Raw genomic sequence first — 27,665 nt, forward strand, 5'->3', positions numbered from 1 at the left:
AAGGAATTCAGGTCACAGCTTGGTTCAGCAATAGGATTTCAAAGAGATAAATATGCCTGCAATTAAACGAAACCATGTCACATATCATTTTCAGATATCACAGACAATCAGCTTTTGGGGAATATTAATTATTCATTCACTATTTTGTTCATTTAACAGTCTCACTCAGACTAGTTTGGAAACTCCACTGTTCACTCCAATTCTCCTCGTTTCCACTTATGTAGGCAAGGACTAGTAACACCAGGAAATGAAACAATATTCTTTTTTCATTGCCCATCGTCAGCATCATGTGCTCCAAGGTCAGACACAGCACAGACAGATGCAAAGTAAAGCTCTCTCTCCACCAATTTCAAGTGCATTTACAACTACACTTTAGATTTTTATTTCCCATCTCAGTCACGACCAACTGAAATGGTGATTGTGATACTAATTACTATTTTGTGCTATAGCTACACAAATCTATCCAAAATGGAAACAAATAACGTGATAAACTAGACTCAAAGTCAAGTACCAGAAATGGTGGTCAGTGTTTAGCATTGTCACTGTACATTGAACTTGTTATTTACTAAGCACCTTGGTTTAGTTTAAAATTTATTAGGTCAACTTCTTACCGAAAATTTCACAAAAGGAATTTCAGATTGAAATTTACTTCACTCCAAGAATTATGGAAGAATGTCAGAAAAGTTTTACTCATATAGCAGTGTTTATTTCTCTTTTACCCTACAAGAAACAATTACTGAATTTATAAATATTACAGCTGAAGTCCCACAGGCAATTCAACAAAGGCTCATTAATCATCTGTATTCAATAAATAAGTCTCACAATCCTCTTGACCCATCAGGTCCATTTGGATTTATTTTTGAAGAGCGTTCAAAATGATCTAAATGTTTCATTAGCGTATAATGTAGCACCTTACACAACCTTTCGAGAGAGAATTATTTCAGATTAAATTCTTGATCTAAAACACCAATTATTGAACATCTCTATTATAATAACAAACTCAGTAATTATACTCCATCTATTTATTTAAGAAATCCATTAGGGAATAAGAAACTTCTTCACCTGAAAAGTGATAACTGTGGACGTTACAGTCAAAGAGTGGTTGAAGTAAACAGTATAGAATCATTTAAGAGGTAGCTGGACAAAATATTTGAGGAGGAAGACAATAAATAGTTACAATAGTAGATTTAAATGAGAAAAGATGGGAAGAGGCTCAAGTGGAGCATAAACCATGAACCATTTGTGCCAAATGGCCAATTTCTGTAATGCATATCTTATGTAATTTGGCATAAATCAGAAAGGCTCAACGATCACACTTACTAAATAATGAAAATTGTTGTTTCAAAGTCTCTCATTTCACTATTATTAAAAAAGGAATTACAGCCGCAAGTCATTTTCAGCAATCAGGTTGGTTCTTCGTCCACTATTAAAAAACATTCCTACAAGTAAAATTTATATTATTCATATAAAAGTCTTCTCATTTTCAGAGTGGAAACAAATCCAAAGTGGCATATAATACAATGAGCAACTCCCAAGTGTCTTGGGCATTCCTTCTTCACAGGCCAGGGTTATTCTATTAGCCTTTCATAGTAATATGTTTTGGGCCTTTATACATGCACAATTTTTCTGGCCTCTAAGTATATGCAAACATTATTGCCCTCAGTGTTGCCATTCTGAACTGCATGCATATGCAATCATTACTGCTCAATCACACTGACAACTTTGCCCTTGCTGACGCACAATACAAAGCAGCAGGACAAGTAATCCAGTACAAAACTGAAACATTCTTAACCTTGACCTTGACAACTGAATCAGACTGTAACACTAGAACGTAATTCAACTCTCATCTTGGCACTCTATGTTGCTCCCTAAATAAGTAGCTTCATTTTATAAATCACAACATTTTAATTTATTTGATTCAATTTAAATTTATTTCATTAAGTTACTCAACTAAAATTTATTAAATTAGACTGCAATCAAATTTATTCATTTAACATGAGGTCATTTATTCCCTAAAAAAAATCAACATGTGGAATAAATATAACTGCTACAGTTTCAGAAATTCAGGTGCGGTCTTATGAACTAGCCTATGGGAAATACTGAACTGGAATGTCAGCCGAGATACTGTGCTCAAACTTGCTTTTATGCTCAAGCCTCTGGAGTAGGATTTGAAACTTCAGACTTGAATGCAATGACACTACGAAATGAAACATGCCTGGCACTTGCAAAGAATCCAAGCAAGAGGCGGCCATTTGGCCCATCAGTCTGCACCAACAACAATCCCACTCTATAAGACAGAAAGTAGTGTCACTGTACTCCCATGCATTTACCCTGCTGATCCCCCTGACACTAACGGACAATTCAGCACGGCCGATCAACCTAATCCGCACATCTTTGGACAGAGAGAAAACCGGAGCACCCAGAGGAAATACAAACAAACACAGGGAGAATGTGCAAACTCCACAGTCACCCAAGGTCATTGGCACTGAGAGGCAGCAGTACTAACCATGATGCTACCATGCCACACTTTCTTTAGGCAAAGATGTATACAGTGTCTCAAAACCAAAAAATGCAGGACCAAGCCCTGTTGGATTTCAGAGATATCTGTTTTTCAGAAAAAGACAGAATCTTAATTCAATTAATAGGAGACACACGAAATCAAGTGGATTCTTGTTGTTGAAGTTTGACAAGAACGCATAATAGCAAAGAAAAAACATTTGAAAAATTAAATAATAAGCTAAGGTTGACTCATAAGCTGTGAAGGTAGTCTGAATCTCAAGTTTTTAACATTTAAATTTGGCATGGGTGAACATAAGATGTTTCAGTCCAGGTGTGATTCAAGTGATCCACTAGGAAACTTTTATCAAAGTTTATTTAAGAACACAGTTAAAATGTAATAAAAAGATATAACATAAATTTTAGCAATTACAAGAATTAAACATAATACAGTATAAACTTTAACAGCTAGCTATATATGTTCCAAGTCAAACAACATTCCACAAACATACATCCCTTTTTACACTTCGTACAAAAAGCAATATGCTCACATGATGCTGGGTTTTCAGCTTTTTAAACACCTGTGGTGAATTGTTCCTTTGAATGTTGGATTAAAACTCTAAAGCTTCCCAGTCCTGGAACTTTCCAAAAAGCCTCTGGAGAGAAAGAGAGAAAATCAGAAACACTGTCCGCCTCCATCAACATCTAACAGCAACTCAAACAGAATGTCCAACTCCAGAGAGAGGGGAAAACCAGAGACACTGTTTTCTGTCTCAAGCCCAAACAGCATCAGAGAAAAATGAAACTAAAACCTTGGACTTTGTGGAAAAAAACTGACATCACCTAACCTGTCAATCATGTTCCATCTGGCAATTCCAAAAGGATAAAACCCCAAGACACTGCAGTAGGCCAGATTAAAAATAAACATTATGTCCATTATACAGCTTCAGTAACAACTAGAGGACACTAGTTACAGATAAAATAGTACTAAATTAAAATGTCACTTGAGATCCAGGCTATCTTCACAGCCTGCGAGTCAACCTTCCAAGCTGCCTGAAAAACATGCGAAGAACATAAGAAATAGGAGGACGAGTAGGCCATCTAGCCCTTCAAGCCTGCCCCGCCATTTAATAAGATCATGGCTGATCTGAAGTGGCTCAGTTCCACTTTCCTGCTTTCTCCCCATAACCCTTAACTCCCTTGTCTGTCTAAAACCTATCTACCCTTGTCTTAAATATATCTAGCGAGGTAGCCTCCACCACTTCAACGGGCAGAGAACTCCAGAGATTCACCACCCTTTGAGTGAAGAAGTTCCTCCTCAACTCCGTTCTAAACTACACCCCCCTTATCTTGAGGCTGTGCCCTCTAGTCCTGCTGTCCTTTCTGAGCAGGAAGAATCTCTCTATCTCTACCCTATCCATCCCTTTCATTGTCTTATACGTCTCTATAAGATCCCGCCTCATCCTTCTAAACTCCGAGTACAGATCCAGTCTATTTAGTCTCTCTTCATAGTCTAACCCCCTCATCTCCGGTATCAGCCTAGTGAACCTCCTCTGCACTCCCTCCAAGGCCAAAATATCCTTGCGCAAGTGCGGTGACCAAAACTGCACACAGTACTCCAGCTGCGGCCTCACCAGTGCCCTGTACAGTTGCAGCAAGACCTCCCTGCTTTTATATTCTATCCCCCTCGCTATAAAGGCCAGCATCCCATTCGCCTTCTTGATCACCTGCAGACTGGGTTTTTGCATCTCATGCACAAGGACCCCCAGGCCCCTCTGCATTGTAGCATGCTGCAGCTTTTCTCCCTTTAAATAGTAATCCCTCCTACTATTATTCCTGCCAAAGTGGATAACCTCACACTTGCTAACATTGTACTCCATTTGCCAGGTCCTTGCCCACACGCTCAGCCTATCCAGATCCCTCTGCAGACTTTCCACACCCTTCGCACAATTTGATATTCCATTCATCTTTGTGTCATCAGCAAATTTCATCACCCTACACTCAGCCCCCTCCTCCAGATCACGTATATAAAATGGTAAATAGCTGAGGCCCCAGCACCAATCCCTGCGGCACTCCACTAGTTACCAACCGCCAATCAGAATAGCACCCATTGATACCAACTCTCTGCCTCCTATTAGACAACCAATCCTCTAGCCACGCTAACATCTTACCCCAAGTCCATGCCCCCTAACCTTCTGAAGCAACCTTTTGTGCGGCACCTTATCAAACGCCTTTGAAAATCGAGAAACACCACATCCACCGGTTCCCCTCTGTCTGCCGCACTAGTCACATCCTCATAGAATTCCAATAAATTTGTCAAACACGACTTCCCCTTAACGAATCCGTGCTGCATCTGCTCTATCAAACAATTCTTTTCTCGGTGCCTCGCTATTTCTTCTTTGATGACAGATTCAAGCATTTTTCCAACAACAGACGTTAAACTAACCGGTCTATAATTCCCTGCCTTTTGTCTACTACCTTTTTTAAACAGCTGCATAGCATTAGCCGTTTTCCAATCTTCTGACGCTTCCCCGGAATCCAGCGAAGTTTGGTAAATAATCACCTCTGCCATCTCCTTCAGAACCCTGGGATGCATTCCATCCGGTCCTGGGGACTTGTCCACCATCAGTCCTGCTAGTCGATCAAGCACTACCTCTCTAGTGACAGTAATCTCATTCAGGCCGTCAACTCCTACCATCCTTCTATCTTTAATATCCGGCAAACTATTTGCATCCTCCTCCATGAAGACCGAGGCAAAAAACTTATTTAAGGCCTCAGCCATTTCCTCATCTCCCACCACAATCTCTCCTCTCATCCTCTAAGGGTCCAACATTCACTCTAGCCAGCCTCCTCCTCTTTATATATTTGTAAAAACTCTTACTGTCCTTTTTTATATTTAGTGCTAGTTCAGCTTCATAGTCTATCCTTCCTTTTTTTTATCAACTTCTTAGTCATTCTTTGTTGATTTTTAAACCTCTCCCAATCTTCCACTCACCCACTACTGACTAAAACCTGATTAAAATACACTTCATAAAGGCACAGTACGGTCACAAATAAAGAAATAACCCAAAATTGTGTGTGTCCTCCTAAAAGCATTACCAGCTTGGTTTCATAGTTGCATTACTTTCCTGTTTTGTACAACATGTATATGCAATGTTTTAAATCCAAAACTACAATAGAATAACGCAAGGATGAATATTTAAACTACTAAATTTCACATTCAAGTGGAATGTCTTTTTACAGAATTGCCCAACCCATAGTGTTTGTATTTTAAACTATAAGACAGAGGGGAGATTATTCACCCTTTGTAGAGCATCCAACTAGTCCTATTCCCTTGTACAAAAGTAAAATACTGCTGTTGTTGAAATAAAAACAGAAAATGCTGAAAATATTCAGCACATTTGGCAGCATCTGTGGTGGAAGAAACTGTAAACGTTTCAAGTCAATAACCTTTCATCAGAACATTAACTTGGTTTCTTTCTTCATAGATGCCACTAGCCACTGCTGAGTACGTAGAGAATTTTCTGTTTTCAATTTCATTTCCCTAGAGCCCTGGATTTTTTTTATTGCTTCAGGTATTTAACCAATACCTTTCTGAAAGTTATTATTGATTCTGTTTTCATCACCCTTTCAGGCAGCATACTGCAGATTTTGTTGGCATAAGATGCAGCATTAAGAAAAACTGATAAGAAAACAGTATCCCAGAGAGATCAATACTGGGGACCATATTAGTATGGACCTTTTCTCTTACCTTTCAATTCTATTCCATCCCCCCCCCCCCCCCCCCACCCTCCAAACTACTTACAAGTCAGTTGAACATCACAGAATTCAGTCTTGAATCCTGTCTAAAACTTACAAGTACAGAGCGGAATGCCAGTCCAGACGCACAGCACAACTACATGTATGTCAATGTGAAACCTGCCTTGCAAAATCAGAGTCGAGAGCATCAGATAAGTATTAAAGATTTACCACTTTGCACGACAAAATAAAATTCACTTAAGAATTTGAATAATACTTCCCAAAAAAAGCAACATTTTCCACAAAAGGAAAATTGATCTACTTTCTCAAAAATCAGCTTAATCTGCAGTTTATAAGTGACATGTTCAGACACTTCTATTCAATAGTCAGAAAACAAGTAACCTGAAGAATGAAGTACTTTGTCCTCCCCAAGACAAAATAGCAGCTCAACACCATTCTCTCTTCTCATAACATAGGAGGAATCAGACAAAATGCTTTCAAAATTCCATGGCATAATGCCAAATCAATGTGCCAAACTACATTTTTCAATATATTAAGTGATACAAACAAAATCAACATTTTATCAGTTTCAAAGACAAGCCAGTGGAAATGTTTTAAGTGCAAAGAGAGATTTAAATATTAACCCCGCACCCAAAAGGTCAAGACCACACTAACATAAAAGGCAAAATACTGCAGATGTTGGAATCTGAAACAAAAACAAAGTGCTGGAGAAACTCAGGCCTGACAGATCTGCGGAGAGAAAATAGAGCCATCATTGCAAGTCTGGATGACCCTTGAAGCATCATCCAGACTTAAAATGTTGGCTCTATTCTCTCTCCATAGATGCTGTCAGACCTGCTGAGATTTTCCAGCATTTTCTGTTTTAGGCCAAGATCACAATTCTACTTATGCAGACATAACCAGATGGTAAAGAAAAATTCAACATAAATGCTGCAAATAAACAAGGAGGCAAGGTACAAATATCTCACATAAATAAAGACAAGAGTGGGGCAGTAGTGTCCTGCACAGATCAATATTAGAGATCCAGCTCCTTCCTTTGTATATGGGAATATAGCAGTGTATATCCGAATTGATGATCAGGGCGGCACAGTGGTTAACACTGCTGCCTCAGCGCCAGGGACCCAGACTTGATTCCTAGCTTGGTCGCTGTTTGTGCGGAGTCTGTACATTCTCCCTATGTCTGCGTGGGTTTCCTCCAGGTACTCCGGTTTCCTCCCACAGTCGAAAAACGTGGTTAGGTGCATTGGTTATGCCAAATTCTCTCTCCCAAACAGGTTGTGGAATGTGACAACTAGCTGACTTTCATTAACTTCATTTGCAATGTCAGCCTACTTGTGACACTAATAAATAAACAAACTCAAGTTGCATGGTCAGTCATAAAGAAGAACGAGCCAAGAAAGCATATCTTAAACCAGTATATGAAATAGGGTGGATACAGTTTTAATGCACCCCGTTGAGTCATTCACTTTGAATTTAAGAGTGATAATCTAAGTGGTAAAACATAGGACTGGTTGGGAAGAAGTTCTAGATCAAAAGAATTGCGATCGCCAGGAAAAGTAGCCATTAACGCCAGTTTGCAGTAAATCCTGATTTTGCTGCTACTTTCTTGATATCCTGACTATTAGCTCAAAATAACAATCTCTCACTTTGCAGATTTTCCCTCTTAATAAACCACAGATTTCCATCAGCATGTTTGCCTTTTCATACAGCATCAGCTTCTCTTCACTTCCTCTCCTCTTTAACTCACACTTTGTTCACTGTTGGTAAACCCAAAAGAAACCCTCTTGCGCTACACTGCATTGCAGCCCGAAATGGAATGGCCGCCTAATCGCCAATTGTTAAGTGGCTGGGCCAGGACAATCCCACATGTGCAGAAATCATTCTCAGTGACAGAAGGAGCTGAGAGCCAATTTTTTTCACCAAGATAGCCGTCAGCGAGATAGCTCTAATTGTGAAAGTTTTGCATAATTCTGTTTTCCAACCATGTCTTCAGCCATGTTAACTTTATTTACACCTATCCCTTTAAGGAATGGGTGCTTGTGAGGGCAACTGACAGCAGTACGGGGCAATCGTAAGGGCCCAGCCGGTTCAGCAACCCATTAGATCCAAAAATCAAGTGGCACATTCAACCAATGACTTAATAGCATTGTGAACTCTGGCAGGACATATTCCAGGTGCCACCATATGGCCTCTCACCTTAAACGATCCCTTCCACAGACTAGTTCTGACTTTTGAATGTTTGGTTACCCTAGTTTTCACATTAAAACAAAAATCAAAAAATTCAAACATCACAAGAGACCTCCTCACAGCATGTAACAGAAAGGAACAATACAAACTACATTTGAAAAGTTATATTGCTCCCAATTTACCCAACTACAGGAAAAATGTATGAGATGTCAGTAACAATCTAGCAGCACATCACTATAAACACCGAGATGATGGAACTCAGCACAAAAAGGGCATAAGTAAATGGCTATAGTCATCAGATATGAGATGTCTGGAGTTTCATATGATTGGGGCATTTCAAATAAGAATATTGACAGATTAGGAATGAAATGACTGTCTCCTGTAGGCCAAGAAGAGGGGATATCATAAAATTCCAGTTAAGCTAGTTAAAAGCAAATCCAGATAGAAATGTGTTACTACAAATGGCTATGAAAATGAAAAAAAAGTTCTAAAAGGCCACAGATGCAAAGTTAATTAAGACAGCTATAAAGGCGATAAATATTTAATTGGAAAATAAGTACATTAAGGGATTATGGAGAAAAGACAGAATTACAATAAAGATAGAGCTTCATAGTGAACAAAACATGGAGCTGGTTCAATGGTCTTAATGGCCTACTGTGCCTTCATTCTTATCTTCCTTACTGACTAATTCATTTCTTAACAAGCTTTAAAAGCTGTGTCGTTCAGTAGAAACATTGGTTATGTTCCACTGACAACGGGAGTCCATCAACCTAAGCCAGTAATAAATCAGATTGGTCAAGATTTTCAAATTGGCAACAAGGTCAGCAAATCCACCATTTAAGGAGGTGCCAAACACATGCAGTGAAAAGCAGCACTTACTACAATGTGATCTTGTAGGAAATTTATTTTAGTATCTTTATTAGCTACTTAATTAACTGAAAAAGGACACAAAAGGCACATGATTACTCTGACAAAATCTATTCAAACTTGAATAATAATTCAAAGTAAGAAGTCTCACACCACCAGGTTAAAGTCCAACAAGTTTATTTGATAGTAAACCCACAAGCTTTCGCGGTTTGCCCCTTTGTCAGGTGAGTGGAGTGTTCTGGTCTCCCTCCAATGCTGGCATCTCCACATCATAATAATTCAAACCCAGGCCTAACCTGTGACAGCTAAACAGTACTATCCAAATGTAAACTTTATTACCTGCCAGATCTATGAAACAAAGCTCAGCCTATAGCTGAAATAAAAGTTACTTTAATGTTTCTTCTTTTACTCCATTGTTGACTTAACTGAAAATTGAATGAAAAGCCTCATATGGGGTTAGCTATTCACGAAACAGAATCTAGATCCTTACTCTAACTGTTCCCACCCAAATGGTTAACTGAGTAACTGTAATGAGAGTATATCTGGGACAATGCTAATCTCAAAATTGACAACTAGGTTTAAAAAAACTGTGGGAAAAATATTTAAACGTTTTGTTTATTTTAAAAAGACAGTGGAGTAGAAAAAAACAAGACAGATAAGATTTGGTGAGGTCAAGTTCTGATTTTTTTTACTGAACCCCTGTTCCATGTAACATTTATACACTTCATTTTCTGAAGATAAATCTATCTGGAACTGTACAGCACAGCAAAATATTTACTACTATGCATTATATAGATCAAATGCAAACAGCAAATGCTGGAATAATTCAGCAGGTCTGGCAGCATTGGAGAGATAAACAAAATTAATGTTTTGTGTCTTTCAAGACTTGAAACTTTACTTCTGCTTTTCTCCCCACCAATGCTGCCAGAGCTGCTAAGTTTTCCAGCATTTTGTTTTTTTTATTTCAGATTTCCAGTATCTGCAGTATTTTGCTTTTAATGTAGTATATTATCCTAACAATGATCAATTGTCACTATATTGTTCCAAGTGAAATATTTAATGTACTCTAACATAAAATTGAAGCTCCATTCCAGCAGGCTTTTAGATCAGGCTTTAAATCTACTGACTACATTGTCCACACTAATACGACTAGGTTAAATAATCTATGATACACTACGCCATAATACATTCTGTACATGTTAATGGGATACTTTGGCCCAAATGTTCCAATATGGGAAGAGACCTTCAACTCATCATCAACACACGCTAGGTCCCCATCTCAACATACACAAAAAAGTTCCAACTGCAGTTTTACAATGTGGAAACTCCATGATTCCAATGATAGTGGGATCAGGAGTTGGGAACCACAGGCACTTTGGGCTGTTTGTCCTAAGCAGTCTCTGGTTTTTAAGAAAGACTCATGTGAATTTTTTAGCACACAGATATAAAACCAGCAAAACTCCAAGCAAACCAACTAACTCCACAATGTTCACCACCACCCACCTCCCTGCCCAATTATCCCCTCACCACAGACTGCACAACCCTCACCTTCCACCAGCCCTGGTCAGCATACACCCACTCGCTCATCCCCGTTCCCAATTCACTTTTTGGAATCTGACTCCTGTGCATCAATCTCAGAACAGTCAGCAGTTTTTGGAGTGCAAAGAAAAGGGTTGAGCATTTTCAATGGGATGAGGGAGGGAAATGAAGAGGACTGAACATAGTCAGGATGAGGATAATTTGAACACAGTCAGAGGATGAGGGAGGGAGAAAATAATAAGTGTTGGTGGCAGAGGAGGCTGATGCTTTGCAATTTCAGATGTTGACAGCTCCACTTGAAACACTCAATGAATTAAACAACAGAACTTAAGGGACATGACTTCAGTTCTTGACAGGAAAGTGATCTGGCTGCGCTGGAATTACACTTAACATTAGGCCTCTCGACTGCTGCGTTCATCCCTGTATCCCTGCTGGAGCCAGCATTGCAAAGTGCAAAGGCTCCAACATAAAATACTATAAAGGCAGATTAAATTGCAGCCAGCATTAGGTGCATCCATCCAACAGTGACTAGAAAATCTGGGCCCCTCATTTGGTGTCCAAAAAGCACAACTTTGTATTTTAAGAAGTTCCAGAAACAGAAAATTAGCAGTTTTAGTGCATCTAGATCATTACTGTATTTAACATTTGTGCTAATACATTGGCAGAATAACTATTCACAGCTGTACAGTGTATTGTTAATGTTTTTTTGTAAGAACAATGGCCAAGATACAAATGATACGAATACCCACTAAAGTGATATGGATATGCCAGTGTTGGATTGGGGTGGGCACAGTAAGAAGTCTCATAAGACCAGATTAAAGTCCAACAGGTTGGTTTGAATTGAAGTAGTTGTGAAAGCTCGTGATACCAAATAAACCTGTTGGACTTTAACCTGGTGTTGTGAGACTTCTTGCTCTAACTTCTTTTACTAAGTGGAAGTGCTCACGCTTAAATACTTTCTGTTGTACATTACCAACTCAAAGAATTTGCACGTTATTGAATTATTGACCGACTTGCAACTTAACCATGGACGTGATTTCTAAGCAAAGCTGAAAGTCTTCCGTAGCTTTGCCCTGCCAGTAAAAACTGAGGGTAGATTTACAAGTCTCCAAATAACTATAGCTTTGTGTTTTTTTTATACATTTATTGTAGTGCATAAGATTTTTAGTGCTCAGTTTAGTTCATTCACAGATGTATCCCTTATTAGCTCTGTTCAAATTGCCTTTTTCTGCATGAGACACTATTCACTTACTGACTGTTTTTTGCAATTCAGAAATGCCAGCAGTCCTAGCACTGTTTGCACATTTTATAACTAACTACCTTATACATGACAACGTTACCAGTAGGATTTTTAAAAACGCTGGACTGTGCAACTTCAATAATACCACATTACGATACATTAGATATTAATAAGGTATTAATTAATTCAACCTGTCTTTTCTTTGAGGACTCCTTATCTGACAGTTTTGTTTCCTGAATGAGTGCCAATCATGTTGCAGATCACTTATAATTTTCACTAACTTGCAACAAGCAGAGGACTGACTTAAAAACTGCATCTGAAGAAAGCTTTGGAGCTCAGGGGTTATTTCTAACAGTAATAAGGGTAAAACAGTAGCGTATATAACTAGGAACAGTGATAACATTTAAAATCACTATATGTCGGAAGATATCTTTAGCATGACCAAGAATTTGAATAAAAGGAAGAGAAACATTCCAAACTAACTTCAAAAGTTAACAAAAAAAATTCACCAGACTAAGGCTCTACAATGCCTGAGTAAATTATATTCGTTTGGCAGTACAGAACTGGAGTATCACTGAAAAAAGACATTGTCAAAGTTTTTGTCTGTCAATCTCATCAAGACAATCGCAAGAATACCAATGTCAGGGGAAACAATTACATACGGCATGAGAAGAAAGCATTGTTTGGTTGTCTTATTGGTAGAGGTGTTGCTCTGAAGAATGCATCAAAACAAAGACACAAAAGTGATGTTTCTTTATCCCCATCGTTTGAGCAATGAAAGGTTCTGCACAATTGACCAAATGGTTGGGTAAATTGGTACAACCAGTTTTGAATAAGTTTTCCAGATACGTGGTGAAGGATTCCTTCACGTTTACAGGACAATACAGGACTTGCATATCGACAGCAATGCTGTGCCCATGTGCTCATTAGACATTGCTAGCCAAGTCAATGTTCCACTTAAGAAGCCACTGATACTTGCACTGCAGCACCATATCATGGCAATCTCAACCTGCCACTACTGAATGAATCAGTACTCACTGAGCTCATGAACTCTGCAACTTGTACTGTTCAGCCTTAACGACGCAATGTATGCCCAAAAGGGATCCCCTCAAAGTCAGTTCTCACAAATATCTTTTTGGATCCCACGAGAAACATATCTTTGATGGGATGACATTGAATCTCGAACCCTTTACATTGCCATATTTAAATCCCATTTCCTTGCACATCTTAAATGGGCTGTATCCTGCACTCAAATTCACCCTTGAAATGGAGCAAATAACTCCCTTTTCTAGACGTGCTATTTGAGAAATCTGCCAGGGGTCATCCACCACAAGTCTATCTTTACCAGCTAACACGTGTTGGAATTCTTAACAATTCCATACATAAGATTGGCTTAATTGGCCACTTGCAAACTTGATGCTTAAAGACTACCTGCGGGATAATGCAGGAAAATGGAGTTGAAGATTATATCAGAATCAATCGATCTCACTGAATGGCTGAGCCAACTCAGTGGGTCAAATGGCCTACTTCTGCACTTTCATCTTATGGGCTTAATGGCTACCCTGATCAGATCCTTGCAGACTGCACATCACACAAACTTACAAATAAGCCTAAGGCTGACACTTTCAACTCTGTACTTGAGATTACCCTAGAAGGCAAGGTGTCTTGACAATAAGAACAACAGATGGAACTAGCCGATTCACACAGTGCTACTACAGAGCAGCAAAATGAGTGGTATTTGCCAATGACAGTCTGCTGCCTATCACACAATTGAATAATAAAGGTATATGAATTTTGCTGTCAGTGTAATGAGAGATATAGAATCTGCCAGTCATTGAGACGTATCAAACAACATATCAAACTCAAAACAATGTCGAACATTAGATGCAATTCTCTGATTAGACCCATTTACTAAATAATTTTCAAATTGCACTACCAATTGAAGATAAATCAGTCAGGTTCATAGTGTGGTGTATTTGCATACTGGAGATTGCATATATCAATACATAATTCTTTATGGACAGAAAGAACATGTACACAATTTGCTTAGCCGAAACAGGCAATAAGCAATAGCCATTCGCTGGTTCATTCCTCACAGTCAAGCTGCCTGGTTTAAACTTCAAACACTGCCTGACAGTTAACTGTCAATCACTATTAAATGGTGCATTGCCCACGGCAACACCTCTGCCAATCACAGTCCACCTGTCAACTAATCAGTGCTGTCTTCTCATCCGTATAAAGTTGTTGTTTCTCCTGACATCCCATGGAAAAGGCCATCTTCGATAAAGAAGGGAAGCCATCGACAACCATATTTTTTATTTCTGCAAAATCGCCTGTGTGGTATCTTATCAAAGGTTTTTGAGTATGAATGTATGCATCATCTATTTCTGCAGTCTTGACATTCAGCAAATAATTCAATTCTTCAATAGGAGGTGCCCTTTTGATACAGGGCATGGTTACAGTGCATGAAATAAAGGGCCATGAAGCTGCTCAGTAGTTCAGTACTGAAATATATGCAGCATGGGCCTACACAGATCAAATAAATCTTTGATTCTATTTCTGATCGGTGGTATTTAGCTGCTTTGCTATTATTCTCATTTTCATTCAGATTTGGCAAAACGTTCATGAGTCAAGTTCAAACATTCATACTACTAAATCCAACGGCTTTATATCCAAGTCAGATCGTAGATTTAGGATTATGGACCTAATCCCACCACTAGTACATTGAAACTACATTTGATACTGTAAATACTGGGAACAAGAGTACCCCCTAAATCAACTTAAAACAAGACCTATATAGAAGCAGCTTTAATGGATCCAAGGGATAGGGCAACAACAGGACAGTGTCCTTGGGCTAGAGTGAGCAACCAGGGTTTTTCCTTCCAATTACTGGGGAACTCATTAATTTGAAATTATGCATTTTTCAGTGAACTATTTCAGTTGTCCAAGATTGCACTTTTTTTTTGATTCACAAAATGTAAGTATCACATAAAAAAGGCAGCATTTACTGCCCATTTCTCTTTGCCCATGAGAAGGTGGTGATGAGTCATTTTCTTGAGCCACTCCAGTCCAGGTGGTGTCAGTACATCCTCAGTGCTGGTAGGGAGTTTGTGTTTTGACAAAGCATTAGCATAAACTAACAACTGGAGGGAAATTATCCAGTGGTGGTATTCCCACGTGACTATTGCCTTTCTTTTTATAGGTGATTGAGTTCATAGGTTTGGAAGATACTGCCAAAGAAACCTTGACTAGTTGCTGCAGTGCATGCTGTAAAGGATGATACACACTGCAATGACATTGCACTAGTGGTGGAAGGAGCAACTGTTTAATGTGGCAGGGATGCAGGTGATGACTGCTTTATCCTGAATAGTGTCAAGCTCTTGGGATTGACATTGGAGTTACTCTCCACTTATCTGGATGAGTGTATTTCCTCTCATTCCTGACTTTTGCCTCGTAGATGGTGGACAGGTTTTAGGGAGACAGAAGCGGAGTTATTTGCCACAGAATTCCCAGCCTCTGGACTGTTCTTGTAGCCACAGTATTTACGTGGTTGGTCTATACGTGTTTCTAGTCAAAAATGACCCCAGAAGATTGGTGCCAGGGGTTCAGTCATGGTAATACCATTTGGAATCTGGTTACATTCTCTCTCATTACTTCCTATTTCTCAGTCCAAGCACTGGTCCATGCAGACACACACTGCTCCAGCATGAGAAGTTGGGAATAGAACAGAACAGAACATTTTGCAATCAGTAAACATCTTCTCTTCTGACATTACAATGGAGAGAAGATCGCTGTTGAAGTAGCTAGCACTCGAGTTTGGGACACTGCCCTGAAGAACTCCAACAGTGACTGCGTGGTGCTGATTGGCTGAATCTTACCTAGGACAAAGTAAGATGGTTGTTGGAAGCCAATGGAGAATTTTGCCTCCATTTCCCATTGATATTAATTTTACTATGTCTCCTTGATGTCACATTCAGCCAAATGCAGCCTTGATGTCAAGAGCAGTCACTCTCAACTCACATACCAGCTAAGTTATGCTCTGAATTATTTATTATGGAAAGGCAAATTACAATTTTGAAATTTTGCTTAACTGAACAATTACAGTCAAAGGCTTTCAAGCCAGCACTGCCACAACATTTGACAAATTTATTATTGAAATATACATTTGCATTGAAAGATGAATAAATCATGTTTATACAACATACAGTTTGGTAGATTTTGCAACCATATTATGACCAGACAACTAATGTCAAAGTCATGCATTCCCTAATTGACACACACTACTTATTACTGTCAGCTTTAACTGCTGCTTATTCAAGTCAGAGTGTTGCTTTGGACTTCCTTTAAACAAGATCACATAATAAAAGAACACATTAAGCACTGAACACCAGAATAAAATTTACAGACGAGATGAGCACAGTAAGGAAAATTTGTAGTTATCAGAAAATGCAAACTATTTCTCAAATTCTGTCCCTCTATTGTCAACTCAAAAACCAGAGAAATACCCTATGTATTCCCTCCTGAATGCATTGTAGCCAAAATCTTTAGTTCCTATTCATGCTCTGGACTTGGCTTCACAGGGCACAACTTCAAAATCTGCAAAGATATGAATCTCGTCAATGTACTAACAATAAAGTGGATAGCAACAGACTTCAGGACAGAGGCAGGCACATGGCAGATTGAATTGAAAATGTTTGAAATATTATAGTAGGAAAAATGAAACAATGAAAACTAAATCATACTATTTTAAAAGGAGTTCAAGAAGAAAGAGAAACCCGGAGGGTTGTATGCACACAAATCTTTGAAGGTGACAAGACAATTAAGGAAGATTACAAAAAAAGCATAAGATCTTTGGCCGACTAAATAGAGTACAAGGCAGCGAAGCTATGCTAAACCTTTACAAATCACTTGGCACACCTCAGCCAGCAATCAATTAATGGAATTTCCTGCATGAATTTGCAAATAATTATAGACAGTTGAGATGGAAGGGAAAATTATTGCCAAGATATATGCATCTAATCATTATGATCGGACTGACTGACACATATGTACTCATCTACACATATTTCAATGTGTAGATGTGTGACAAATATCTCAGACAGCATGCTCAGCTTCACTGAGTTGGCCATGTGCTTTCCGCATACCAGACACTGAACACAAGCCGCACAACAGATCATCCCAAATTTAGATACAAAGATAATTTGAAAGCCAATTTCAGAGCCTGCATGTTGGGACCAATTACATGGGAAAAGACAACCCTGGACAGGTCCAAACAGAGAAGCTGTTCTATCAAGCAATCTTGACACTTGAGAAGAGTAGTCAGAACAAGTGAACATGCCACAAAGCCAGTACCTTCGCCAATGGCTCCAACAGTGAATTCATGTGTAATAATTACAGTCGCATCTGCAAATCAAGACTGGTTAATATCGCATACAAATGACACCAACCTAGACAACAAATAACAGTTTTTCTCGCTAAATACTCATCCAAAGTAAAAATCCATCATCAGGTAAATGGCACAGTTACAAGTGAACACAGAGGCAAGCACATGACAGATTGAATTTAAAATATGTGAAACATATTAAAATAGGGAAAATGAGACAATATGAACTAAATTATACCATTCTAAAAGGAGTGCAAGTCGTTTGTTTTGTTTCACACACACTCTAGAGAAACTAAAATGCTCAGAATTGTGGGCATTTGTTCGAAAAACTGATCAAGTAAAACATTTTTTTTTACATCAGCCAAAATATATGCCAGAGAAAATACAGCAGTCTGTCCTGACATTAATAGGAATGTACTTAATGAAGTCAGATTGAGTGGCAGGGCCCTTACCAAGGGTCAGACAGAGCAGCGGACTGAATAGCACAGCTCCTGGAAGCTACAACAAAAAGGCAGTTTTCAAAATGTGTACAACAGACCAGGCTGCACTCAGTTTAGGAACAGATAAGTACAACAACCAGAGAGAGGCCAAGGTCAGTTACAGACAGAATAGGGTAGGGTTATGCTGCAAAGATCCTATGGTACTCTCCATGCACTATCTCTGGCAAAAAGAATAAAATGGGCTTCATTGTTGGTTTCATTCGAAGAGTCAGCCAGATCACAGAAGGGCAACAAGCACATAGAGATTCATATGACTTTTTATATGTCATGAAGGCACAAATCCATGCACACCACATCATCCCACTTTACTGCAACGGAATCTGTATCAAGTTTTTTTTTGGTGAAAGCTTAAAAGAAATAGGAGAGTAAATCTAGAATCACAACTCAGCTCATCACGCAGTAAAGTGGATTGGTTCACCTCCTGCTATACCATCTCATTCCATTTCATCTCATCAATTAAGCCTGGCCTCAGCTCCGACTTACACTCAGCAGAAGCTAAATGACTGTAGACCAATGATACAGATGCAGGGTCAACAGGATAAAATACACCCTGGATTAAAATTGTCACAATAGCCAAAATTCCGTGACAAGTGGATGCAAATCCAAGGCATTGCTCATAATTGACAATAACACACAATTCCCATAAACTTCCCCAGTTTGGTTGCCCCAAAAAGTTGAATCCCAATATGAAATATATCTACAAGCTCTGTCCATCCACATTGTGGCAAACTTAAAGGAACAACATCGGTACCCATTGTTGTTTGCCTTCCTTCCCACTCAATGATTCATAAATGATTGATCCTCAATCATACCGACATGAATGGAAGTGGGCATCTAAGCTGATTTAAAAAATTCTAATAGGGACTTAAAGCGGGGGAAATAATCACTCAAAAATGGTCAGAACACTACCTAGCTTGCTTCCTTTTCCACTAAGAAATTATAACCCTAATTCTGTGCATAGCCCATAAGGAAATAAAATCCTATGCTGACAAAAATGTGAACCTGTCCAGAATACAAAACCAAGGTTTGATTTCACTATTACATCATAATTACATTAGAATCACTAGAAGGTAAAGATTTTTTTTTCTTAACAATAGAACAGCAACAGTTCTGTCACGGAAGAGGTAGACACAAAATATCAGCTATAAAGCCATACGCAATATTTGTAGCAATCACAACATGAAACTTTTGTTTTGCTGAAAAGCTTGTATGCAGAAGTTCAGACAAATCTATTCAAATTTCTGAAATGGGTGCAAATGAGATAAAATCTCTGGATTTATCCAGGTCTATGGGTTCTACACACAACAACCACCAGAATCGATTTCACGTAACACCTGGTTAGAGATGACTCCAGCTGCACGTATCATTGTTCACTACAACCAAGCAAAAATTTAAAATTAATAGTGCATTTTATTTGTGCTGCAATTTCTGTGGGTCCAAGCCAGACAGAGCATAGAACTCGTTCTTATTTTAACTGAAGCCAAGTTAAGACCACTGATATAGGAGGGTGATTGTGAAGATTAATTGGACGTGGAAAGTGCTTTCTCAATATACAGGCTCCATCCCACTCACTTAGTGGTGTGCGTTATCCCATTGCTCCCTTGCTTTCCCAAGAAACAAAATGCCACTTTTATCATTTACTGATCTGTAGTCATGTTGGAATCAGCAACGGTGAGGAGGTCAGCTGTACAAACCAAACGGTATCTATTATTCCATTTTACTTTGAAGAAGAAAGGATACTACCTGTATCTTTCTCAGAAGATTCTGAATTTGGATGATATATGCTGCAACTAGAATCACGGACGTTTACAGCATGGAAACAGACCCTTCAGCCTTATTTGTCCATGCCACCCTTTTTTCAAAACCCCCAAGCTAATCCCAATTACCCCTTATCCCTCTATACCCATCGCGTCCACGTAACTATCTAAATGCTTTTTAAAAGACAAAATTGTACCTGCCTCCACTACCACCTCTGGCAGCTTGTTCCAGACACTCACCACCCTCTGTGTGGTAAAATCCCCCTCTGAACACTTTTGTATCTCTCCCCTCTCACCTTAAATCTACGCCCTCTAGTTCTAGACTCCCCTAGCTTCAGGAAAAGATATTGACGATCTACCTTGTCTATGTCCCATTATTTCACAGACCTCTATAAGATTACCCTCAGCCTCCTACATTCCAGAGAAAAAAGTCCCAGTCTATCCAGTCTCTCCTTATAACTCAATCCATCAAGTCCCAGTAGCATCCTAGTAAATCTTTTCTGCACTCTTTCTAGTTTAATAATATCCTTTCTATAATAGGGTGACCAGAATTGCACAGTATTCCAAGTGTGGCCTTATCAATGTCTTGTACAACTTCAACAAGATGTCCCAACTCCAGTAATCAATGTTCTGATCGATGAAACCAAGCACGCCAAATGCCTTCTTCTTCACTCTGTCCACCTGTGACTCCACTTTCAAGGAGCTATGAACATTTACTTCTAGATGTCTTTGTTCTGTAATTCTCCCCAGTGCCCTACCATTAATTGAGTAAGTCCTGCCCTGGTTCAATCTACCAAAATGCATCACCTCGCATTTGTCTAAATTAAACTCCATTTATCATTCGTCAGCCCACTGGCCCAATTGATCAAGATTCCGTTGCAATTGGAGATTACTTTCTTCACTGTCCACTATGCCACCAATCTTAGTGTCATCTGGAAACTTACTAATTATCCCTCTTATGTTAATGATTTGGCTGAAAATATAGATGACAAATAACAGTGAACTCAGCACTCATCCCTGAGGTACACCACTGTTCACAGGCCTCAAGTTTGAAAAACAACTGTCTACAACCACCCTCTGGCTTTGGTCAAGAAGCCAATTTTGTATCCAGTTAGATACCTCACCCTGGATCCTGTGAGATTTAACCTTATGCAACAACCTATCATGCGGTACCTTGTCAAAGGCCTTGCTAAAGTCCTTGTAGACATCAAATGCACTGCCCTTATCTATCTTCTTGGTTACCCCTTTAAAAAACTCAAATTAAATTTGTGAGACATGATTTTCCACTCACAAAGCCAACTAGTGAGCAATTTCTTAAACAAAGTGAAACCATTTGTAAACAATTAAAAACTAATCATGACATTGGCCTAAATTGCGAAGGAACTTTCTAGTACCCTGTTGACTGGCTTTTAATCTTCTGAGACCAGCCAGTGAGTGATAACAACTAGATGAACACAAGGGAACATCACAACAAAGTCCAATCACGCCCTCATCAATCATTTTAACAGACGTCACTGGATCAGGGGTGGCCAAGCCACAGCTAACAGAATCTAGTTTACATTAGTTCGTCCCTGCCTGGTAGAAACTGCAAATGCGCTATTTAGGAGAGAGCTACGTGCTTGCCTGGAAATAATCACACACACAGATCTTTTCCACAGGATAATTCCTGCTTTCTTCACATATAAATTTACAGAAATATATTTAAGCAAAGCCAAGGAGGTTCAACAAACTTTCAGTATTTGCTAACCAAATTGGACTGGCTATACGTTGTGTATAAAATCATACATATATCATGTATGTATAATCATGTACATCGCCTAGTATAAAAGGCAATCCCAGTTTTTCAGCTCAAAAATCATGTTTTGATATATATTTGACATATAAATTGAACTCCCTTTTCAACCACAACATGCAGTACTCATATGAGTCAGCCTCAATTTTTTATCCTAAAGATGATTGTTTACCTGTGCAAGGGATCAAGCAGACAATATGGGCTGTGTCGCAAAGACGTGCAGGAGTTTAAGACACATCCACAAAGAGCAGATCCCAACTGGAAACTAACAAAAGGTGATGGTCATCCACACAAGCTGTTCACTTTGAGATCTGGTGCACAAGTTGACTCCCACCTTTGAAGGAATTTTCTAAGGCTTCAGAAGTTGATGGGTATATGCCATGTAGTGATAGGAGACTACTGCTTCCAAGGAGCTGTACTCCCTTTATTACTAAGACAGGTCAGGTCCCACTCAGCTGCGAACTCAGATTGAAAATCTATCAGTGCTAAATTGGAAATCATTGTACAAATACTTAATTTGCAATGAAAACATGCTCTTAGTCTTGGTATTAAGACCAATTATTAAATTAGAGACAAAATATATTGTTAAAAGTGTGTTCTTATATATAGATATTCATTACAAACACCATTGACTAAAGAACTGTGTATTGCAGGTAAACTAATCCAGAAAGAATGACTTTAAAAATACAAGCAAGCTAACAAAATGAATTCTGATGTTTTATCAACACTACATATAAACGAGATTAAACTGTAATTTACCACAAGAACAACTCAGTGATCACAGTACTCCAGACTCACGTGAAATTCTTTTCAATATTCCTTTCACAACGAGGTTGATTTGCCCCATTATGAAACAGAAATTGTTCAAACTTTTAGCAAATAGCCTGATGAAGTCATGGACCTGAAACAGTAAGCATTTTTTCTCTCATCCATAAATGCTGCCTGACCACTGAGCATTGACAACATTTTCTGTTTTTATTACACAAAAATAATTACTATTATTGGCTGCTGTCTGACCTTTGTTGATAAGTAACATGGCACAGAACACACTTAACTTTCCTCCTAGCTGCTACCAGCCTCTCTATTTCACTTACACAATGTTCACAGTATAGAAAGCATGGCTCTACATGCAAATAAATTGATAGAGTGAGCTTTACTTGAGAACTTAGACATCTGCTTTTTATTAAATGGTAAATTATATAAGCAGTAATTTGTCACAAGAAACTCTGATGAGGCATTTTTATTCATTAAATGAAATAACATTGGAAATCTGATGACAGCACAACAATGGGTGATTAGGGCAAGACCCTTCCCACTATGCCAGCAATTAAAATAACTAAAACCAGTTGAAACTTGATCATTTGGCCAAGGAATGAAGATAATCACTTAGCTCAACAAGTCATTTATGTAAGCTCCCATTGTATTTCGAGTTACGCCACTACATTTGCCTCTACTTTAAAGAAAATAATCTTATCAAACATTCAAGAGTAACAAAGAACTAAAACTGAACATGGTATTCCGAAGGTACTAATGAATATTTGCAAGATTAAGTTTGAAAAGAGTAAAGCCTTTTTCACTAATCAATAGCAAGAAAAGTAAAGACCCAATATTACCACTAGAAGAGTGGAGGGGAAGTTAGAAAGGACATTAAAAATTTGAATGCTTTGCCACATGCGTGGAAAAATGTAAAAGTGTGAGTGGCAGCAGTAACACGTAAAATGGTATGAATGACATCTGCAGTCTCCCCCTCCCCCTATTTAAATTCACAGATCCTTTGACATAAAAGGGATTCAATACATCCATGCCATTTAATATACTGCAATGTTTCCTCCCCCCACCCTTCCTGCACTGCAAAGTTTAAAGGTTCTTGAAGTATTTAAGCTCGACTACTTCGTAACTGGAAATCACTTGTGATTTTCCGTACTTTTTTTAAATGCAAAAATGTATTTTTGGAACAGTTACCATTCTGACCAAGATATATTCAGCTAATGATATTCTGGACATAAAACTTTGGTTGAAATATTGAATTGTCCGAGCTATAAATTTTTGCCAGTGCCTAGGTACTGAATATTACAAACGTACTCCCAGCTCATGTTAAAGTCTCTATGCATTAATCCAAGATCATTAACTGAATATTTTATTTAATTTGCTAAGCTATAAAACTTTATACTCAACTTTCAGATTTGGAATAATTAAAAATTTGGCCGTGCGCTAACAATGCAACAGCAGTAATTTTCAGTCACAAAACTTAATCTCAGTCCAACAGAGCCTATAATTTCAATTTTCAGACCACAACTTACACCTTTTTACTGATGGGAGAAAAGATACAAGAAGCAAAACTCAGAATTGGGTAGGAGGAAAGACATTTTAGCCTCAGAATCCCAAGTACTGAACTTTATTTTATTCCCATTGTAAATTTTTTTCAGATCAATTCAGAACTCGAGTAACTTCTAAAACCCGAATCCCAATATTGGTTAAAAAAAATTAAACAATAATAAGTATTTCATTAAACAGTAATAAGTAATTCAGAAAGGCCATTTGGCCCTTCAAGCCTGCTCCACCATTCATTTTGATCAAGGCTCCCACTGTTAGCTGAAAATCTGCTAATCTTAAAACCCGATCTGAATAAATTTGCTCACTGAACATTCACTGTCTATTCATTTAACTTATTCTTAACAGTCACCTCATTCAGCCCACGTCTATTACACAATGCATAATTTTCTCAAATTTACGAAGGAAATCTCTATAAGCTTGGATTTTGGATTGAATAATGAGAATTAATGATAAAAGATAGTACAGGTAAATATTCTCCAGTAATACTATGTGAACCTGCCCACATCACCAGCCTATATTTTGATATCGTTCAATTGCTACAGAACAATAATTCATTTTAAGAGCCTCGCACAATACAATAAGGCTGATCGTGCATTTAGAAAGAATGCTGTCACTTTTGATTCTACTACATCTTATGGACTTGCCCTCAAGCAGGAGTTGCAACTGTTGTACCAATATACTAGGCATGCACTTGAAACAGATGGCTGGGAGTGTATTCCAGATTCTTATACAATTATGGGGTTCAGATACATCTTAAACCACAGGGGTGAAACTGGAGAAGTTTATTAATATTATTTGAACATAAACAATTATATCACATGTTCTCGTACACGCTAAACCATCTGTTCTATATATAAACATTTGTTTTTTAAAAAGTGATTGTCTTCCCATGTGTATAAAGCGATAACTTAAAGGTTATCGCTACAGTGGAAAGGATGGTTATGATCCATGTATCATAACGGTACCTATAATGTGAATATTGCAAACAGTACAAGGCACATTGTGTCTCACATTATAAATCCTTCAAATCACATACTAACTCAACATGGACCCATAATTGCAGATTGTTCATTGTTTTTTTGAGTTAAAGTCAGCTATTGGGCAAGTCCCTTCACTACTTGAGAGTGCAACGGTTCAAGAAAACAACTCACCACTAAATTCTCAAAGACAACCTGGGATGGAAAATAAACACCAGCCTCAGCAGGGAGAGCTACATTGTGTGAATGAATGTAATTTGAACACAATTGGGCAGTGCACCAGTAAACATCTAAATAATCCTTCCAGTATTCCAACATAATTTGTCATTTAAGTTTCTGCTCCTGCTGTTGCATTGGATGGTATTTTAAATACAAATGTACCAGACTTGCACGTGAAACAAAACTGTCCACAAGGAAAGCCCTTGACCTTAGTCACTGCTTCTTTCTCTCAAGTTATCATAACACTTTGTCTTGAAGTCTTAGAACACATTATGAATAATTATCCTGCCAATAATGCCAGTATGAAATTCTTCAATAAAGCACCCACCCTTCCAATGGCACTTGGGTTGCTCTTATCCTGTATCACACTTTCCTCAGCCACTTGCTCCATCGACATTCATAGCATTAACAACTCTATCCATTTCCTCTGTTCTGCTGTCTCCTGGTATGATTTACAACAAAAACAGCACGTCCTCCACCAATTTATCTTTTCTATCACCCTTTGCCCATCTTCAGCGAACAGAAAGTCTCCATCCTCAATTGCTGCAAATCACATTGACATTTTCCATCTGGGATTTTTAAAAGTATCAGGTCATATTCTACCTGTACACTAACCCACAACTTCTCCAGTTGCCCCAGGACTATTGCTACACTCTCCAGCTTGTCAGATTTCAAAATTAAGCCAAGATTTCACCTTGTCTAAACATCCACAAAACCTGAAAGTCACTGCTTTGCTCTCCCACCTGCACTGCTGCAGCTCTAGTTTTGACTTGCGTTTTTCAACTCCCACCTCAAACCAAGTCCAACGTATTTCAACATGGTTCTATATAGAAAGCTTACTTCCACTGTATAAGGTCGCTTACTGAAATATCACCAATCTGATTTGCCAGTACTCCTTTACCCATGTCTTCTACCATATGGAAATCCAGATTTTCCAACAAGTTGAGTCAATTTCCATTCAAAATACTCCAATTTGCATTTACGCCAAGACCTAAACCATTTTCCACAGGATCCACTGCTTTCCCATGCCCCAGTGAAGATCCTCATCTTCACTTTTAAGTTTCTCCAATGCCTTGTCATACTCTACTTCGACTGGGACATCATGCCATCATCTAAATCTCACACCCCACCCCCGCCCCCAATTCTTCTTCACTTTGTAAAGAATAAAGAACTAATTTAAGCGGTCAGGTCAGCAGCACAAATCACAAACAGAGAATTACCTTTGAAACGTAATCACCATTATTTTGAAGGCAAAGATAGCAACTAATTGGAGTACAGCAAGGTCATACAAACAGTCTCAAGATAAACAAGTGATTAATCAGATTTTTGGTAGCATTGAGTGAGAGATTAATGTTGGCCAGGATAACAGGAGAATTGCCACAATCTTCTTCCAATAGTGCCACAGACCTGTTACAGCAAATTGAGCAGGCAGGCTGCGTTTAGCAACTCATCTGTAAAATCACGTCTCTGGTATTGGAGTAATCCTCAGTGCCACATCAATAAAGACTGTGTTCCCAACCAAGTCGCAGAACTTGGAACACAACTTTGACTCAGAGGCCACTGTGTCAACAGTGAAGCAAGTTGGGATTGAGGTACCCTGCTGCACAAGAGGCACCATGGGAATTTAATTCACATCTCAGATGTAAAATAATTAAAATCAAGGCCGAGAATGAACAACTCGGTATAGAAAGTGCCCAAAAAAGTTATTCCCAAACCAATAATTTAACAAACAGCTCCTCTAAAGGTGCATATGACAGAAGCACGTACTAAAATGCTTGCTCCTGTAGTAAAGGCTCAATTTATATAGTGGGTTCCCTGGCAACCAATCAACTGTAGAAATACATCCTCAATGATTTTAAACATGAAAGCTGTAAATAAGTCACTGAAGCCAATATGTTGTCCAGAACCTTCAACAACTATACAGATTTACAAAGGACTCGTAGCAGTGCTCCAACTACTTAGGACAGCAAATTTGACTTCCTCTACAAAGCATTACAAATAATCGTGAGGCAAGAATGGAAACCAACTGGAACAGGCATGTCATTAGAACTCTTAAGGCAGAGATGATAAAACATCTCAGATCTAACTTGAGGATAAGAAAGGTTCAAACAACACAAAATTCATACGAGTGAATTTGGTTACTATTAGGGGCAATTCCAGTACTTTTAGTGGAAGTACTCCATTTGTTCCCTACAAAAACACCACTGTGCTTGTACCTATGCACACAGAACAAGTACACAGTGGGAGTCTGTTGTGAAAATAACTATGAACATTACAGGCTGTGCTAATAGTAATTAAATGTTACACACTCAAGACTTTCCTTCGAATTCAAGGTGATGGCAGTGAAATTCCTGGAATTTCCATCTATGGAGCAAGAGATAAAATGAATATTGAAAATTCTGATAAATACAGGATATCATAAGACAGACTTGAAATCACAAGTGCAAGGAAGGAAAAGAGCCAGCTGCTAAAGCAAGCAGGCACGAGTGAGCAAATTATATGTTGAATGAGTGAATTAGCCAGTATCAGGTCTGATGTTCCTTTCAGATGAAATTTGCGCTCATTTCTATTGTTCCTTCTGCCTCTGGACCAATCTTTCAGTTTGGAGTCTAATG

The 27,665-nt window shown here is 38.5% G+C and overlaps 1 protein-coding gene across 6 annotated transcripts in view; it reads right to left on the bottom strand.

The window, feature by feature from the left end:
• The window catches only part of LOC145359145 (speckle-type POZ protein), a 117,853-nt gene that overhangs the window by 83,896 nt on the left and 6,292 nt on the right, over nt 1-27,665 (bottom strand). Inside the window, exons 1-2 of one of the 6 annotated variants that reach the window (XM_080213558.1) lie at nt 21,693-21,972; nt 3,048-3,152 (exon numbers count right to left, since the gene is read on the bottom strand). The exons of 3 other annotated variants lie outside the window; for them this stretch is intronic. The gene's annotated coding sequence lies outside the window, so the exon portion shown is untranslated. Of the gene's footprint in view, nt 1-3,047; nt 3,153-21,692; nt 21,973-27,665 lie in introns of those variants that run through there. 2 more of the 6 variants (XM_080213557.1, XM_080213559.1) reach the window with 2 other exon arrangements.

The sequence above is a fragment of the Carcharhinus amblyrhynchos genome, chromosome 27 (assembly GCF_965287045.1).
Source record: "Carcharhinus amblyrhynchos chromosome 27, sCarAmb.v2.hapA, whole genome shotgun sequence".
In the NCBI taxonomy this organism is placed as follows: domain Eukaryota; kingdom Metazoa; phylum Chordata; class Chondrichthyes; order Carcharhiniformes; family Carcharhinidae; genus Carcharhinus; species Carcharhinus amblyrhynchos.